The 18,584-nt window shown below is 34.6% G+C and overlaps 1 long non-coding RNA gene across 1 annotated transcript in view; it reads right to left on the bottom strand.

Moving 5' to 3' along the window:
- Window positions 1-3,230: 3,230 nt before the first annotated feature.
- Window positions 3,231-18,584, bottom strand: part of LOC309631333 — a 467,574-nt gene continuing 452,220 nt past the window's right edge. The window contains exon 2 of the long non-coding RNA XR_014246202.1: window positions 3,231-3,365. This is a non-coding gene — a long non-coding RNA (uncharacterized lncRNA). The remainder of the gene's footprint in view (window positions 3,366-18,584) is intronic.

The raw sequence follows: 18,584 nt of genomic DNA, 5'->3' as shown, positions 1-18,584 counted from the left end.
GAGCATTCACCCTCTTAAATGGAGCAGCTGTGAATGGATTTAGCAGGGCTCTGAAATGAATTATAAGGCAGTCTTGCTGCTAAGGACATTTCGTAGTCTGATCCTCCAAAAAGTATTACCGTACGCCAATATTAAAGATTGAAATGCTGTGTTACTTTCCATACAGTTAGATTGCTTAAAATCTTTTTGTCCTTCAGTGGCTAGATTTTAATGGCACTTGTCATTTTAGATTTTAGAAATTCTCTTTGTGTTGTTAGTTACCCCAAAAGTCCAAATTTTTAAAAGGTTTTTAATACCTCTTTGCTTCCTAGAGCATCCTTAGGTTAAGATGACTGGAAGTTGATAATATATATTCCATCTAATAGATGGCCAAGAATAGAATACATACTATTAAACAAGCCTCCTAACACCTAAGAACATATACAGTTTGGACAAAACTTGAAGATTTTAGGCAACAGGCATGCAGACACTGGCTAGATTCTATCCTCTGGCCTTTTTCTCCATTTGTTCTCCCATGTGATTGGGTATTCTATACTCATGGGAATAGAGGTCAATGTGCAAATGAGAGTAGAATTGCAAAGATGGATTTTACTATAAACCTTGAAGCTGAATAGGCTTTTTTATGGTCCAAATTGATGTATGTGCCAAGGAATGGGGTTTAGAGAGAGGTGAAACAACGTGTCAGCAGAGCTCAAGAAAACATCTTGCTAAACTGAAGCAGCATCTAGAAATTTAAACTAACTTGGAGAACATTTTCTCTGTAAAATTCCCATGCTCACTGAATGTAGGGTATACTTAAGTTGTTACTAATGGGGTGATACTAAATTGAACAAATAAGATTTCATTTACCATATCCTTTACTATCAGAGCTTTATCTTTGTTCCTTGGTTTATTTTCCTTGATTCCTACTACCATGTTTGTATTTCTTGATTTAAGATATGTGGCTTTTTTGCCCACCTCAAGATATTCTTCTATTTCAAAATTATGCATGGTAGCAAGAGATTTATCCCCTTTGAATTTTTTAAACCACGAGACTTTGAACACATCAGGAAATCATACATTTTACACATCCTTCTCAAAATAACATATGCATTTCTTCAGTGTATTTTGTTTCACGTAGGAAAAGAGTCTCAAGATCAGAAAAGAAATAGCACATGGTTTTGAATGAACATGGACCTAGTGGAATATCAATCTTTCTCTTTCCTCATGAGTGTTTAGAAGGCATTTATTGATAATTATTTATTAAGTACTAATCAAGTATATAAGTAGACATGCAAGCAATCACAAAAAGACAGTGGTCCTATCATTATAGTCTTTTCAGCCAAATAGCTCAGGAGGCAATATACATGCATACACATGACAGTTATATGTATATATACATATACATGCAAATATATATGCTGAATATTCTATTATTCAGAATAATGTTTAGGACAGAACAATAGGTTCTATAAAATTATATACTTTGTGATGGGGTGGAGCATGAATGTCAAAGGATGAACATTTTTGAAATAATTATTGAGAAATTTCTGAAACTTTTTGAATTCATATTCTTTCTTAAATTTTAAACTTGTTTGTTCGATTAGTTTTTTTGTTGTGTGATTAATATTATACAGGTTTGGAAAAGTATTATTACTGTCAATTATGATTTTTCAGAAAATGCTTTTCAAGCCGAATAATGCCCCTTAAACTATAAATTACTTTTTGAGCAATATATTTTCATTGACATATAGATTAATTAACTGTACCTAAATAGTTTTTATTAGTATACTCATATCTACACTAAGAAAGGGTAATAAATATATTTTAATTATTGCCATATAGTTGTAAAATATCACTTTTTATAATATTAATTAAAATGCTCAAACTTACAGAAAGTCAAAAAAGATAAATTTATGACATAAAGGGCAATATTAAGGACTGAAAAAGTTAATAAACAAGACATTTCATGTTATTCAGTCAACTTCATACAGGCTTTTTAAAATAAAATACACTCTTTTCCTGAATGAGTGTATCCTATATCAAAAGTAAAGGTCAAACTTGTATCAATATATTATAGTTTTCTAGAACACATACGTACATAATATAATTGATATATTTCAAATTATTATTATATGCTGCATGAATTTAAATATTGCATCAAAGTTGATAACAAAGTTGACATATAAAAGTGAGTATCTCCTACAGAGGGAAGATAATTTAAATCTATGTCCCTCTATTGGTCTACTTTTTTTTTTTTCTTTCACCTCTTTTTTAAAAAGAGAATTTTAATAATAAGCTCAAAAGACAGTGCTTCATTCAAAATAAAGAGTATCAGACTCATTTAAGTCTGATAAGTGGTATCTTAATAATAATTAATTCTCACTCTACTTTTAATTATAAATTATTTAAGAGAAACACATTTCATTCTAATTTTTCTTGTTCCTCAGTCTTAAAGGCCTGAGAACTCATTTTTGAGGAAAAATACACAAAGGATGTGATTGTCTTTGTTAATTTCTAAAACTGCAGCAAATAAACAAAGATAGAATCTTAGACCTGGTATCTTCAATGTGATTGAGCTTCCAGAATTTCTCGCTATATTTTACTTCTCTGTTTCTGACCTTGAAGATTATTTTCCTGAAAATATCACTTAATTGTAGCATTATTCTTTCTTCTTTATTTTTTCTTAATCCTTCTACATGTGAGTAAAGTTTTTTTCTTTATGTAATAAAATATTTGTGCAAATACTAACTAAAACTGGTCCTAAAATTTTCAAAATGTCTCTGGTACTTCTGGTAATGCAGAGAAATACCAAGAAACACATTTGGTAATAAAAATTAATTATAATAAAAAAACTATAAGGAGATTAAAACAAAGACTTTTTTTGCGTGTGATTTCAGGCCTTTGTCTTTGTCTACCTTGTGCACAGGATTTACCAAACAGGAAAGCCATTGCCAGACAGCAGACAATAGAGTTGGGAGTGTAAAATTGACTCATGTTTGCAGCATTGCATGATTATTATTTTTTTTGATTAGAGAAAATGTGTTGCACTGCATCAACAGTTACAACGCTACATCATTTTAGTTGTCTTATAATTTACAAGAAGGTTGCAAATATAGCAATTAGGAGAAAAGTCAGTAAAAGGAAATTAAGTTGAAGAAGTCATGGCTAATTTGAGAGCTAGCCCTCCCAATGTATAAAAAACAGGGTTGGTGAACTTCTTTAAAGAGTTTAAAGAGCATATATATATATTTTTTTTTAAATTTTATTTATTTATTTATTTTTGGCTGTGTTGGGTCTTCGTTTCTGTGCGAAGGCTTTCTCTAGTTGCAGCGAGCGGGGGCCACTCCTCATCGCGGTGCGCGGGCCTCTCACCATCGCGGCCTCTCTTGTTGCGGAGCACAGGCTCCAGACGCGCAGGCTCAGTAATTGTGGCTCACGGGGCTAGTTGCTCCGCGGCATGTGGGATCTTCCCAGACCAGGGCTCGAACCCGTGTCCCCTGCACTGGCAGGCAGATTCTCAACCACTGCGCCACCAGGGAAGCCCGAGCATATATTTTTTAAGTAATCAAAAGGGTAAAATATTATATAACATTGGTTGTATTGGTGATATAATTTTAATTTAACATACTTAATGCCTTATAATCTACATTTGGATTTTGTGGTAATTTTTTAAAATCACTTGAGGCATTCAATATGATATATACTTAGAGAGAATAAATTAAAGATTGAGAGAGAAAAAGAAATAGAAATAAAACAAAAGTGAAATCACAAAACATTTTATCAAAATAAATATTAAATGTTATACTTTCATTAGAAAAAACTGATATGAAACAAAATTGTTGAAGTTATAATTATATTTCTTCACAACAAGAGATATTCTAACAGAGTTCTGAATGTAAAAAATTATGAAAAATTATTAGTTTTGGAGTTGTTTTTGTTTTTAACTACATTTTTCCAATTTTATAATATCTACTCTTTTTCTGCTATGAAAAATGAGCAAATTAACAAAATACTTTTGCTTTCCTTCCATCTCCCTGTTTTTCAGCCAAATTTTGTTATTCATATTTTTAATTTTACATGTTAAATATTTATAATTATGGTATACATTAGTGCTGTTCATAAATATTTCTGGCTCTCTCCTTTCCAAGGATATGGTGGAATTATCCTTTCTATCCCTGTCTTAGTCTTTAGGGCTGCCATAACAAAATATCATAAACTGGTGGCTTGAACAACAGAAATTTATTTTCTCACAGTTCTGGAGGATGGAATTCTGAGATCAGGATGCCAGTCTTGGGTTCTCTGAGAGCCCTTTTTCTAGCTTGCACACAGCTCCCCTCTCACTATGTCCTTACATGGCCTTTCCTTGATGTGTGCACTGGAGAGAGACAGATACTCTCTCTCTTCCTCTTCTGATAAGGCCACAAATCCTAAACCTTATGACCTCATTTAGTCCTAATTACCTCTAAAAGCTCTAGCTCCAAATACATCACATTGGGAGTTAAGGGCTTTGGCATATGAATTTGGAGGGGGTACATAATTCAGTCCTTAGAAATCCCCATTCAAATTTAATGTAACATTATGACTTCTCTGGCTGAAAATATGTGAGTGGAAACTTTAAAAACCCCTGTATGATTTGCCAGCTTCCATTTTCACTGCTAGAGTGAGAGTGGAAGCTTCTTTTGAGATGAAGCCTTTCCTCAGTCTGGTTCTCTGAGTTACCACCATTGGTAGAACCCCACTTCTTACCTGTATCTGTTATGGTATATGGTAGAATTCAAAGATATTTGTTGTGCTAAGCCACTGAGACATTGAGTGTGTATAACTACAGTACTACTTAGCTTATCTGGATGCATATAATGAAGTGTACAACTTAATCTGTATCAGTAGTTCCCTTAACTTTTCATTTTACAATTGTATTTATTCAATTTTCATCATCGCTCTTTTTCAGTCACTTCGATCTTATGTTATTTAATTTACGATCAAATCATATTTTTTTTAAAAATGTAGTATTCAATGTTTCTTAGGCATAGCTATTTTCTTTATAAATGTAGTAACTATAGTCACTGGGTTCGTTTTATTTTTCTAAACTCTGAAAGTATCTCCACTCTTTTTCATATTTGAGCTTTGTTCTAGAGAAGTCTGAGAACAACCTGATATTTTGCCTTTTAAAAATATATATATATATTTATTTTTTAAAATTTAACTCTGTAGCTTTCAAATACTCTATAACACCTTGTACTCCATGCTCTATATATCTTACTCTCTACAATCTTATTGCAGTATTTCACTCATTATCATTGTCATACACTGTTTCATTGGATTGATATAGCATAACTTATGTTATTTACAGCAGGTATATATTTCAGTTGCTTTCAGTTTGGACTGTTGTCTATCACAATGTGACTAGCATTCCCTTACATGTATCCTGTTGTAGAAATGCATACATTTCTTTGAGTTTTATATGTAGGAGTGAAATTGCTGACTTACAGGCTATGCCTTTAGCTAACATTACTGAATAATGACAAATAGTTTGCCAAAATGTGATCATTTAAACCATCACCAGTGTGGCATGAGAGTCACCATTACTCTAGATTCCCATCAATGTTTGTCGCTTTCAGACTAATAAAATTTAGCCAATACAGTGAGTGTTTATTGGTATGTCATTATGTTTTTTTTAACATCTTTATTGGAGTATAAGTGCTTTATAATGGTGTGGTAGTTTCTGCTTTATAAGAAAGTGAATCAGCTATACATATACATATATCCCCATATCTCCTCCCTCTTTCATCTCCCTGCCCTCCTCCCTATCCCACCCCTCTAGGTGGTCACAGAGCACTGAGCTAATCTCCCTGTACTATGCGGCTCCTTCCCACTAGCTATCTATTTTACATTAGGTAGTATATATAAGTCTATGCCACTCTCTCACTTTGTCCTAGCTTACCCTTCCCCCTCCTCGTGTCCTCAAGTCCATTCTCTATGTCTGCGTCTTTATTCCTGTCCTGCCCCTAGGTTCTTCAGAACCACATATATATATTTGTGATTCCATATATATGTGTTAGCACACGTTATTTGTTTTTCTCTTTCTGACTTACTTCACTCTGTATGACAGACCCTAGCTCCATCCACCTCACTACAAATAACTCAATTTCGTTTCTTTTTATGGCTGAGTAATATTCCATTGTATATATGTGCCACATCTTCTTTATCCATTCATCTGTCGATTGACACTTAGGTTGCTTCCATGTCCTGGCTATTATAAATAGAGCTGCAATGAACATGGTGGTACATGACTCTTTTTGAATTATGGTTTTCTCAGGGTATATATCCAGTAGTGAGATTGCTGGGTCGTATGGTAGTTCTATTTTTAGTTTTAAAGGAACCTCCATACTGTTCTCCATAGTGGCTGTATCAATTTATATTCCCACCAACAGTGCAAGAGGGTTCGCTTTCCTCCACACCCTCTCCAGCATTTATTGTTTGTAGATTTTCTGATGATGGCCATTCTGACTGGTGTGAGGTGATACCTCATTGTAATTTTGATTTTCATTTCTCTAATGGTTAGTGATGTTGAGCATCTTTCATGTGTTTGTTGGCCATCTGTATATCTTCTTTGGAGAAATGTCTATTTAGGTCTTCTGCCCATTTTTGGATTGGGTTGTTTGTTTTTTGGATATGGAGCTGCATGAGCTGCTTCTATGTTTTGGAGGTTAATCCTTTGTCAGTTGCTTCGTTTGAAAATATTTTCTCCCATTCTGAGGGCTGTCTTTTCATCTTGCTTATGGTTGCCTTTCCTGTGCAAAAGCTTTTAAGTTTCATTCGGGACCATTTGTTTATTTTTGTTTTTATTTCCATTTCTCTAGGAAGTGGATCAAAAAGGATCTTGTTGTGCTTTATGTCATAGAGTGTTCTGCCTAGGTTTTCCTCTAAGAGTTTGATAGTGTCTGGCCTTACATTTAGGTCTTTAATCCATTTTGAGTTTATTTTTGTGTAGAGTGTTAGGGAATGCTCTAATTTCATTCTTTTACATGTAGCTGTCCAGTTTTCCCATCACCACTTATTGAAGAGGCTGTCTTTTCTCCACTGTATATGCTTGCCTCCTTTATCAAAAATAAGGTGACCATATTTGCGTGGGTTTATCTCTGGGCTTTCTATGCTGTTCCATTGATCTATATATCTGTTTTTGTGCCAGTACCACACTGTCTGGATTACTATAGCTTTGTAGTATAGTCTGAAGTCCGGGAGCTTGATTCCTCCAGCTCCATTTTTCTTTCTCAAGATTGCTTTGGCTATTTGGGGTCTTTTGTGTTTCCATACAAATTGTGAAATTTTTTGTTCTAGTTCTGTGAAAAATACCAGTGGTAGTTTGATAGGGATTGCATTGAATCTGTAGTTTGCTTTTGGTAGTATAGTCATTTTCACAATGTTGACTCTTCCAATCCAGGAACATGGTATATCTCTCCATCTGTTTGAGTCATCTTTCATCTCTTTCATCAGTGTCTTATAGTTTTCTGCATACAGGTCTTTGTCTCCTTACGTAGGTTTATTCCTAGTTATTTTATTCTTTGTGTTGCAGTGGTAAATAGGAGTGTTTCCTTAATTCCTCTTTCAGATTTTTCATCATTAGTGTATAGGAATGCAAGAGATTTCTGTGCATTAATTTTGTATCCTGCTACTTTACCAAATTCATTGATTAGCTCTAGTAGTTTTCTGGAAGAGTCTTTAGGATTCTCTATGTATAGTATCATGTCATCTGCAAACAGTGACAACTTTACTTCTTCTTTTCCGACTTGGGTTCCTTTTATTTCTTTTTCTTCTCTGATTGCTGTGGCTAAAACTTCCAAAACTATGTTGAATAATAGTGGTGAGAGTGGGCAACCTTGTCTTCTTCCTGATCTTAGTGGAAATGGTTTTAGTTTTTTGCCATTGAGAACTATGTTGGCTGTTGGTTTGTCATATATGGCCTTTATTATGTTGAGGTAAGTTCCCTCTATGCCTACTTTCTGGAGGGTTTTTATCATAAATGGGTGTTGAATTTTGTCGAAAGCTTTCTCTGCATCTATTGAGATGATCATATGGTTTTTATCCATCAATTTATTAATATGGTGTATCACATTGATTGATTTTTGTATGTTGAAGAATCCTTGCATTCCTGGGATAAACCCCAGTTGATCACGGTGTATGATCCTTTTAATGTGCTGTTGGATTCTGTTTGCTAGTATTTTGTTGAGGATTTTTGCATCTATGTTCATCAGTGATATTGGCCTATAGTTTTCTTTCTTTGTGACATCTTTGTCTGGTTTTGCTTATCAGGGTGATGGTGGCCTCATAGAATGAGTTTGGGAGTACTCCTCCCTCTGCTATATTTTGGAAGAGTTTGAGAAGGAAAGGTGTTAGCTCTTCTCTAAATGTTTGATAGAATTCGCCTGTGAAGCCATCTGGTCCTGGGCTTTCGTTTGTTGGAAGATTTTTAATCACAGTCTCTATTTCAGTGCTTGTGATTGGTCTGTTTATATTTTCTATTTCTTCCTGGTTCAGTCTCTGATGGTTGTGCTTTTCTAAGAATGTGTCCATTTCTTCCAGGTTGTCCATTTTATTGGCATATAGTTGTTTGTAGTAATCTCTCATTATCCTTTGTATTTCTGCAGTGTCAGTTGTTACTTCTTTTTCAGTTCTAATTCTATTGAATTGAGTCTTCTCCCTTGTTTTCTTGATGAGTCTGGCTAATGGTTTATCAATTTTGTTTGTCTTCTCCAAGAACCAGCTTTTAGTTTTATTGATCTTTGCTATTGTTTCCTTCATTTCTTTCTGTTATGATCTTTATTATTTCTTTCCTTCTGCTAACTTTGGTGTTTTTTTGTTCTTCTTTCTCTAATTGCTTTAGGTGTAAGGTTAGGTTGTTTAGTTGAGATGTTTCCTGTTTCTTGAGGTAGGATTTTATTGCTATAAACTTCCCTCATAGAAATGCTTTTGCTACATCCCATAGGTTCTGGGTCATCATGTTGTCATTGTCATTTGTTTCTAGGTATTTTTTGATTCCCATTTTGATTTCTTCCGTGATCTCTTGGTTATTAAGTAGTGTATTGTTTAGCCTCCATGTGTTTGTATTTTTTACAGATTTTTCCTGTAATTGATATCTAGTCTCATAGCACTGTGGTCAGCAAAGATACTTGATACGATTTCAATTTTCTTAAATTTACCAAGGCTTGATTTGTGACCCAAGATATGATCTCTCCTGGAGAATGTTCCATGAGCAATTGAGAAGCAAGTGTATTCTGTTTTTTTGGATGGAATGTCCTATAAATAGCAATTAAGTCCATCTTGTTTAATATATCATTTAAAGCTTGTGTTTCCTTATTTATTTTCATTTTGGATGATCTCTCCACTGGTGAAAGTGGGGTGTTAAAGTCCCCTACTATGATTGTGTTACTGTCGATTTCTCCTTTTATGGCTGTTAACACTTGCCTTATGTATTGAGGTACTCCACTGTAGGATGCATAAATATTTACAATTGTTATATCTTGTTCTTGGATTGATCCCTTGATCATTATGCAGTGTCCTTCTTTGTCTCTTCTAATAGTCTTTATTTTAGTCTATTTTGTCTGATATGAGAATTGCTATTCCAGCTTTCTTTTGATTTCCATTTGCATGGAATATCTTTTTCCACCCCCTCACTTTCAGTCTGTATGTGTCCCTAGGTCTGAAGTGGGTTTCTTGTAGTCAGCCTATATATGAATCTTGTTTTTGTATCCATTCAGCCAGTCTGTGTCTTTTGGCTGGGACAATTAATCCATTTACAGTTAAGGTAGTTATTGATATGTATGTTCCTATTACCATTTTCTTAATTGTTTTGGGTTTCTTATTGTAGGTCTTTTCCTTCTCTTATATTTCCTGCCTAGAGAGGCTCCTTTAGCATTTGTTGTAAAGTTGGTTTGGTGGTGCTGAATTCTCTTAGCTTTTGCTTGTCTGTAAAGGTTTTAATTTCTCCGTCAAATCTGAATGAGATCCTTGCAGGGTAGAGTGATCTTGGTTGTAGGTTTTTCTCCTTCATCACTTTAAATATGTCTTGCCACACCCTTCTGGCTTGCAGAGTTTCTGCTGAAAGATCAGCTGTTAACCTTATGGGGATTCCTTTTGTGTTATTTGTTGTTGTTCCCTTGCTGCTTTTAATATTTTTTCTTTGTATTTAATTTTTGATAGTTTGATTAATATGTGTCTTGGCATGTTTCTCCTTGGATTTATCCTGTATGGGACTCTCTGTGCTTCTTGGACTTGATTACCTATTTCCTTTCCCATATTAGGGAAGTTTTCAACTATAATCTCTTCAAATAATTTCTCAGTTCCTTTCTTTTTCTCTTCTTCTTCTGGGAGCCCTATAATTCAAATGTTGGTGCGTTTAATGTTGTCCCAGAGATCTCTGAGACTGCCCTCAATTCTTTTCATTCTTTTTTCTTTATTCTACTCTTCAGTAGTTATTTCCACTATTTTATCTTCCAGGTTACTCCTCCGTTCTTCTGCCTCAGTTATTATGCTATTGATTCCTTCTAGAGAATTTTTAATTTCATTTATTGTGTTGTTCATCATTGTTTGTTTTCTCTTTAGTTCTTCTAGGTCTTTGTTAAACGTTTCTTGTATTTTCTCCATTCTGTTTCCAAGATTTTGTATCATCTTTACTATCATTACTCTGAATTCTTTTTCAGGTAGACTGCCTATTTCCTCTTCATTTGTTTGGTCTCACGGGTTTTTACCTTGCTCCTTCATCTGCTGTGTGTTTCTCTGTCTTCTCATTTTGCTTAAGTTACTGTGTTTGGGGTCTCCTTTTCACAGGCTTCAGGTTTGTAGTTCCCATTGTTTTTGGTGTCTGCCCCCAGTGACTAAGGTTGGTTCAGTGGGTTGTGTATGCTTCCTGGTGGAGGGGAATAGTACCTGTGTTCTGGTGGATGAGGCTGGATCTTGTCTTTCTAGTGGGCAGGACCACATCCGGTTGTGTTTTTTAGGGTGTTTGTGACCTTATTATGAATTTAGGCATACTCTCTGCTAATGGGTGGGGTCGTGTTCCTGTCTTGCTAGTTGTTTGGCATAGGGTGTCCAGCACTGTAGCTTGCTGGTCGTTGAGTGGAATTGGGTCTTATCGCTGAGATGGAGATCTCTGGGAGAGCTTTTGCCATTTGATATTACGTGCAGCTGGGAGGTCTCTGGTGGACCAATGTCCTAAACTCAGCTCTCCCACCTCAGAGACACAGGCCTGATACCTGGCCGAAGCACCAAGACCCTGTCAGGCACACGGCTCAGAGAAAAAGGGAGAAAAAACAAAAGAAAGAAAGAGAAAAATGATATAAAATAAAATATAGTTATTAAAATAAAAAATTATTATTAAAAATAAAAAAAATTAAAGAAAAAGAAAGAAAGAAGGGAGCAACCGAACCAAAAAACAAATCTACCAGTGATACCAAGTGCTAAAAAGTATACTAAAAAAAAAAAAAAAAAAAAAAAAAGGACAGACAGAACCCTAGGAGAAATGGTAAAAGCAAAGCTATACAGACGAAATCACACAAAGAAGCATACACATATATACTCACAAAAAGAGAAAAAGGAAAAAAAAAAAAAAATCATTGCCCCCAAAGTCCACTGCCTCAATATTGGGATGATTCGTTGTCTATTCAGGTGTTCCACAGATGCAGGGTACATCAAGTTGATTGTGAGGATTTAATCTGCTGCTCCTGAGTCTGCTGGGAGAGATTTCCCTTTCTCTTCTTTGTTTGCACAGCTCCCGGGGTTCAGCTTTGGATTTGGCCCCGCCTCTGTGTGTGGGTCTCCTGAGGGCGTCTGTGTTTCACTCAGACAGGACGGGGTTAAAGTAGCAGCTGCTTAGGGGGCTCTGGCTCACTCAGGCCGGGGGGAGGGAAGGGTACAGAATGCAGGGCGAGCCTGTGGATGAAGAGCCCAGCATGATGTTGCAGCAGCCTGAGGTGCACCATGTGTTCCTCCGGGGAAGTTGTCCCTGGATCACGGGACCTTGACAGTGGTGGGCTGCACAGGCTCCCAGGAGGGGAGGTGTGGATAGTGACCTGTGCTTGCACACAGGCTTCTTGGTGGCGGCAGCAGCAGCCTTAACATTTCATGCCCGTCTCTGTGATCCGCGCTGATAGCCGCGGCTCACGCCCATCTCTGGAGCTTGTTTAAGTGGTGCTCTGAATCCCATCTCCTCACGCACCCTGAAACAATGGTCTCTTGCCTCTTAGGCAATTCCAGACTTTTTCCCGGACTCCCTCCCAGCTAGCTGTGGCGCACTAGCCCCCTTCAGGGTGTGTTCACGCATCCAACCCCAGTCCTCTCCCTGCGATCCGACCGAAGCCCGAGCCTCAGCTCCCAGCCCCCGCCTGCCCCGGCGGTTGAGCAGACAAGCCTCTTGGGCTGGTGAGTGCTAGTCGGCACCCATCCTCTGTGCGGGAATCTCTCCGCTTTGCCCTCCGCACCCCTGTGGCTGCGCTCTCCTCCGTGGCTCCGAAGCTTACCCCCTCCGCCACCCGCAGTCTCCGCCAGTGAAGGGGATTCCTAGTGTGTGGAAACCTTTCCTCCTTCACAGCTCCCTCCCAGAGGTGCAGGTCCCATCCCTATTCTTTTGTCTCTGTTTTTTCTTTTTTCTTTTACCCTACCCAGGTACGTAGGGAGTTTCTTGCCTTTGGGGAAGTCTGAGGTCTTCTGCCAGCATTCAGTAGGTGTTCTGTAGGAGTTGTTCCACATGTAGATGTATTTCTGATGTATTTGTGGAGAGGAAGGTGATCTCCACGTCTTATTCTTCTGCCATCTTGAAGGTCTCTCCTGTCATTATGATTTAACTGGAATTTCTCAGATGACTAATGATATTGGGTACCATTTAGTACTTTGTCAGTATGCATTTTATGATTAAAATGCATATTCTGTGATAGAATAATTTTGTATTCTACAGAATTAACATTCAGTGGATAATACGGAAGGTAAACCAGAAGCCACTGGTTAATTGCTGAGTTTTCATTGTTTTGGGGAAGAAATGAAATCTACTAGCATATGGCTATTATTAGTAGTCTATTTAGGTAGAACTGAGGAGATTGTTAGTAGCCAGAAAGCTGAAGTATTTTTCAACCTCAAAGGTAAATAGTTTTAACATGAAATATTGTCAGCAGTATCAAGATATTGCTTTCGTTTATTGTTACTTGACTCTAAGTATATCCAAGTCTTATGCTAGAATCCTAGGGCTTAAGAGGTGAATAAGAGATGTTGCCTGTCCTCAGGGATATTGCAAACCTATATAGAAATAAAAGGGTATACATTTTTTTAAAATGTGAAAAAGGACAGCACATAAACTGTTCAAAAGAGGGATAGTGTTATATATTACATGTTGGGACTTAGCAGAACTGTGCCTTGGAGGGAAGTGTGGAACTAGATAATTGAAAATGAGTAGAAGAGAATTCTCAGCATAAGGAGTAAGAGGAGAGAAGTTGCAGAGGTGGAGGTTTCAGAGAAAATAAAGCGACTAAATAGACTGGATGAGAGATTAATGGAGGGAGTAGTATTGTACAAGCCAAAATGTAGAGAGTAGTTGATTATCAGAGCATGAATGATCTTTAACACCAGTGTTACGTACTTACTATATTTGTTGGCTACTGGGGTGCCATCAAAGAATTTTACCATTATAGGGGCTGGGTGGGGAAAGATAATAAGAAAAGTCATATTTTAGTAAGTTTAATTTGTCAATTATGCACTAGAGAAACTACTGGAGTGAAGAGGTAGAGGGAGGAAAATATAATGGGGTGGTGAGTTTATCAACTATCTGCCAGTGGTAAAAGAGGAGAAAAATGATTAGAAACTCTACGTTGAAACAATCAGTTATTCTTCATGAAAATCTGGATAAATGATAAAATTTAGAGAAAAAGTAGAAATCACATCATGGTTTATGATTGATGGTGCCACTCAAACCTGCTATTGTTTTCAAATAATTTTATTCTACATTTACTGTAAATTATGTTTGTGTATGCCTTTGGAGACCAGGGGATAGAAAGAAAGAGATTAGCCTTAAAACATGAGAGCTACATTCTTTCATGGGCTAATATGGAGTTTCCAATGTGTATATATTTCTTACCGAAAAATTCTTTTGTTGCAATTTGAATTGTCGAGGCAAATGTCACTACTAAAAATAAAAAGTTGTCTGGTTTTTATTTTTTATTAGTCATATAATATGATACTTTTCCTTATTATAAGAATAAGAAATATTTTCTCATGTAATTCATCTAACAGCATGCTTTAAAAAAAAGTACAACTCTTTAATAGAGTTTTTCCCTGAAGGACCAGCACATATGTTCATAAACAATTAGTCTGAAAATATTTTTCTATTTTTTTCTCAGTGGTTTATTTGTTAATTTTTTTGGAAGCCTAAAATACATTGTAATTACTAAGAGAAAATGGTTTTGGAAAATACTCATAGAAGTTGTCTGGCATATTGGCTTTTGCTTCATCATGAGCAAGCACCAGACTAATAGTGGAAACTACATTAAATCCTTCAGATGCGTTTGGGAATTGACATCATGATCCCAGAAATGGTGGTACAGGCTTTTAAAAAGATGCCTAATGTTTTCTCTGTAATTAAAATTTAGATTGTAGGTTTATATGTCACATAGATTCCTTATGGATCAACTCATTTTGAAAGACATTTTTATTATGATAGCAAAACACGTCCATTCTTAATAGTTCAACTTGTCTAGAAAATATTAGATTTCTTTTAAAACAGTCATTCAACAAATCACAAAGTTTTTCCCCACATTTACTATACTTAGTGCCTTGAAATTTTTCTTTTTTCTCTGACCTTTACAAGAGCACAAATTTAAAGCATTAAATAGTGAATGTCAGAGTGCTTTCCTGGAGGCTTAAAGAGCACACTCATAGTGTGGTTATTACACAACTCACATACCTTTATATAATTTCTGCTCTAGGAAATAAAAGGTTAAACACACTTTTCATAATCCAAAGCCAAACAGTGACAAATGGAAGGGCATATTTTTTGACCTCTTTTTATTATCTGTAATGTTTAAGAACTGCTACAGTGAATAAAACATTTTAAATAGAAATTGTATTCAAAAGATTGTGATGGACTGTCATGACATCTTATGTTCCAGTAGCAATGAAACAAATTTAGAATGCACTCTAACAGTTTAGGATCAACACAATGGAATTTTAATTACAGGACAATATTTTGATGTGAAGGATAAATGGGAAATTTTAGCCAGTCAAATTCAACATTGACAAATGGAATCTCTGTTGCTAGGCATATAGAATATATACCTATTATATATATTACATTCATTTTAATATTCAGATTCTGTCTTCCGTTTGTGGTCTAGCTGAAGTCTTTCTTCCAAAATTCATGATTTTCAATTTTAAATAATTATTTTCAGAGTAAAATATTTAGAACTTTTCTACTCAAATATTGTAGTAGCCATTTTTTTTTTTCTTTTTTTGCTTTGCTTTCATCTCTTAGGAAAAACTCCCTAAGAAAGTGGCAGTTTCTCAAGACAGAAAAGTGTTGGCTGTGACTCAGTTTTTCTGATGTTTGGAGACTTTAACAATGGTTCTTAGACTTTGGGAAATCAGCTTGGAAAACAAGTTTCCAGACTGCTTGTGAAGAGTATGCAGAATCAAGTTAATAAGGAAATTAAACTAGATCTGAGTTATTGATGGTTCCTCTGGGCTCTCTGAGGCTGTGAAGGACAAAAATTGGCTAGTTTGTTGGAAACAGCGACATTCAAATAGATAGCATGATTCTAAAGTGTTAAACAAAAAAGCAACAGGTCAGTCAAAGCAACAGAGACCAGTATTCTCCCAGATCAGAGAATTTCAAATTTGTATGTTATTTAACTTCCTGGTACTGAAGTTCCTCTAACACGTCATAGTGCTGTACTACCCAGTCCAGATTTAGATATGGATACATGTAAAATACATGCTAGATTTCAAAACTTAGCAAAAAAAAAATGTGAAATACGTTTTCATCAATAATTTTTATGTTGATTCTACATTAACGTGATTATTTCAAATATTAAAATTTCACCTGTTTATTTTTGCCTTTATAATTTATATGTTGCTAGAAAAACTTAAATTACATATGTGGCTCACATTGTTAGTCAAATGTGACCCTATGGTCTTGAAGAATCATTTTGATTTTCTATAAAAATGTGTGGTCCCTAAGTTGATCAAGAATCTTGATCTGATCTCTCTAGCAATGAACTTAACTTCAGAGAGTTCAGAAGCCTGACTTATGGAGATCACATTCTCCTTGTGTAAATAAGTCTCACTTCTCTTTCCTTTGGGAGGTGTCTGCTTAAGGTTTTTTTAGGGATCTTCATGTCAACATTTCAAAATTTGGATGGAATTATTTGTTGTATTTGAGGTTTTTGGATTATTTATTTTAGGAACTAAGTTAATTTATAAAGAACCTTGAGAACTGTCTAGTTTTAAACATATAAAATTTCAATGTAGTTGTAGCTTTCTCTTTAAAGAAATAATTATTTCCATATTAAAAAATTTATATATTGAAACTCTCAAGCATCAACCTAGAAGTTTGTGAGATTTTATAAACCAAACAATTTGGTTACTCTTCTAGGTATTCTGAAAATGTGCTATAATCACAATCTGTGTTTCACCTGAAAACTTTGTAAATACTACTGCATAATAGTAAATAAATTTCATGTGTTATCCATTTAGAAGATATACATATGTTTTTAAATCTTCTAAAAGCTTCTTTATGTTGGTGATCTGTATTATCAATTGGACTAGGAGGGTAGAAGAAAATGTGAAAAAAATGCGAACTATGGTAAAGCAATCTTCTCAGCTCTGTTCGTCTGTGGTCTTAAATTTGTAAAAGTTAAATGTAATTTGTAAACACACTAATGTGTTTTTGTATTTGATTTTTATGCCTGCAAACTATTTTGATATGCAAGAAAATATCCAGCCATTAAAGTGTTTTCCTTGATTTGACTCTTCTTTCTATAGGGTCACTTTCAGGTTTTGCAGTAGTACAAGTTTATACATTATTTTCTCGTGCTTTTGTAATTGTTAAATATACTTCTTGAGTGTGTAATGCTCTCCATAAATTAATTTTACTAGTTTTAGTGAACTGGACATGAATATTTAATCCATAAAATACTAAATACAAGTAAAATATATTTAATATCTCCCACCTATCTCTTATAATTGTCTTGTGATTTGAGAATTATACAACAGAATTTTTATATTATTGTAGGGGATCAAAGTCATAGAAGTATATGTGTATCATTTACATGTATTTTAAAGTATTTGACCCCAAAATTTCTTTATTTTTTGATAAAATGGTGAAAGGAAATGACAGTAATTAGTATTTGAACATCATGGTCTATGAGTAATCACATGAATATATTCTAAACTGCTCACTTTAAAGATTAAAATCTTCACCCTAAATCATCCACACTAAATATTAGAGTTTTATTCAGGTAAACGTTTTAGAAGAAAGAGAGTTCTGGAGAACCTACTATTTTTTCACTGCTGTTTTAATTTTTTTTAAGTAAGAAAATAGGACTAGATATTTGGATAAATATAGAATACGAGTACTACTTTTGGTAATTCAATAGCTAAATCAAAGTATTAGATATTTTTAATATACTAAGTTTATTTAAGGATACTATATATTCTCACTCCTTTTCTCATCCTTAGCTTCTAAATAAAATGTACATATTATGTGGATGTAAAATTAATACACTTCACGTTTCTATAGCAACTGCTTTCAATTAAAAGTTTCAAAACTTACAATGATTAACATTTTCAAATAAGCCATATGTAGAATAAATATGGTAAACATATAGGTTACTGTTCTTTGATATTTTGGAACAGTTCTGATAAATAGAAAATAGGGCAGTTTGTGCATAATTTAATGAAAACAAAATTGATTGTTTATCAAGTGAAATTTGTGCATGTATGCTTTACTTCCTAATCTTGCATATGAGTACAGATATAGTATATAATGCACACGCACACACAGACATTTGTGAAAGCATGCATGTGTTGTTTATATATTTATCATTTACTAAAGGAAAGCACGAGGTGAATTAAATTGTTATTTAGAAAAGTAATATAAATTAGATATTGAAGCATTTTAAATATTTTAATTAAGAAATTAAAACAAGTACCTCAAAAAACATGATGTGTCTTTTCTAAGACAATTTTTTTCTCGAGGAAAAACTTAAACTTATGTATGTATTGTTTGCATTAGCACCCAGGCATGATACGTGGACTTAGTGAAATTCAGACATGCTTATGAAATGTAAGCATGTTTTATTTACTAATAGGCAGTAGTAATTAGAATCCAATTAGATCATATTTGCTAAGGGAAAGAAGTTTTTCCTTTTAATATGTTTTTTTTGTTAGATATGACATTTACTTATGTAGGTTATATCCAGATGTAGATATATGCCATTTAACATTAAATTTTGTAAGAAGATAGAGCACACACACATATACATGATAAAAATCTATTACGCATTATAAATTTAAGTCTAAAATTGACTTCATGTCTTAACTCTGGGTTTATCATATATGGAATTTTG

The sequence above is a fragment of the Balaenoptera borealis genome (genome assembly GCF_965194805.1).
Source record: "Balaenoptera borealis genome assembly, chromosome: 6".
NCBI classification, from domain to species: Eukaryota; Metazoa; Chordata; class Mammalia; order Artiodactyla; family Balaenopteridae; genus Balaenoptera; species Balaenoptera borealis.
The sequence above is the reverse complement of the archived record's forward strand: the minus strand, read 5'-3'. Positions and strand labels throughout refer to the sequence as shown.